Consider the following 1,507-nt stretch of genomic DNA (forward strand, 5'->3'; position numbering starts at 1 on the left):
CGGTGCGATGCCTCTGTTTTGTTTCGTGTGTGGTTTTGTGTGTATATAAAAAAACTTGAGTTGTGTGTGTGTGTGTGTGTGTGCGTCTTGTTTTGTTTTGCTGGGGTTCTTCTTTAAGGTCACACAAGAGAAGAGCTATCATGCCAAGCAAGCAAACCTCCAATTTGGAAGATCGAAACGAAGAGAGATCACACCCAGAGTCACCATCCGGGCTTCTGTGAAAGCCTGCTTTGTTTCGCCTTGGCTCTCTGGAAAAGGAGAGAGGGGTAAAGAACAAAAGTTAGAAAAGTCCTCCAGGGAGATTGCTGGTTTACTGTTTGTACCCTTTCCATAGCTGGAAGGCAATGGAGGGAAGGCTATGGAGGGAAGGTGGGCTTTCCAAAAACAAAACATATGTGTGTGGAAAAAAAGGTGGTGGGCTTCAATCTATGTGTTTAGTCTGAGAGGGGGAGGGAGGGGAGGGACACTTTCAACAGCCTCCCCTCCCCTGCTACTGCACCCAAGCATGCATTTTGCAATTACAAACAACTTTGCAACAGAGGCAAGAAGCGGGAAACAGGAGTACATTCAGTCAAGTACAATCAATGGATTTTTGCAAATCCCCTGCCCTGTACCATGTTGTAATGTCAAGAATGCCATGCCATGCCCTCCCCCTCTGTCACAAGGGTGGCACACACACACATACACAAAGACACCTGTCTGCACCCTAGGCAGACTTTTTGTAGCCGATTTCAAAACACAGGTTCAACATGTTCAATTGGAGGGAAGGAAAGGTGGTACAGAAAAGCAGTCCTCCCATTGCTTAGTTGACAAGCTTTGGCTTAAAATGATAGAAATCTTCTGAGCGAGAGCTGTAGCAAGAGCAGGAGCAAGTGCACTTTGTAGCAGCCGGCCTTGATTCTTGAGAAAACACCTCGGCCTCGTTCGTCTCAACCCCAAATCCCACACAAAAAACTGTTAATTCTCGGGAAAACGACCGACTCGCCTGCTCCGGCTCCGCGGTTTCAACCAAGAAGCACTCATGCTCCTCTCAAATACTTAGCCCATGCCATTCATTTCTCCATTTCATCATGGCCTATTGCCCAGAATAATCTATTATACAGCATCAATCACAGGAAAACTTGTCTACAAGTTCGTTGATAACAAGTAAAGCGCCACCTTAAAGAAAGACAAAGAAATATTGACTCCGAGCTTGTTAATGAGAAGCGATTAACTAGTAGATTAATAAAGATTAACTCTCATTTTTCTCATTTTTCTTCTTTTCTTTTTCTTTTTTGAAGCATTCGTTCGTTCCCATTAGAAAAATATTTAAGAGTTAGTCTGGCCTGCCAAGCCTCTACCAATCACCAGACCAGATCTATTCAAAGCCCAAAGCAATCCAAAGCACACCCTCCCTGCCGCACTGAACTGCAACAAAGAGCACAGCCTGCTGCTTCCTCCTGTTGACTGTCCCAAGAGATGAAAGCCTCCTTTCCTCTCACTCTCACTCTCTTTCTCACTCTCTCTC

The sequence above is a fragment of the Selaginella moellendorffii genome, unplaced genomic scaffold (genome assembly GCF_000143415.4).
Source record: "Selaginella moellendorffii unplaced genomic scaffold, v1.0 SELMOscaffold_34, whole genome shotgun sequence".
Taxonomy (NCBI): Eukaryota; Viridiplantae; Streptophyta; class Lycopodiopsida; order Selaginellales; family Selaginellaceae; genus Selaginella; species Selaginella moellendorffii.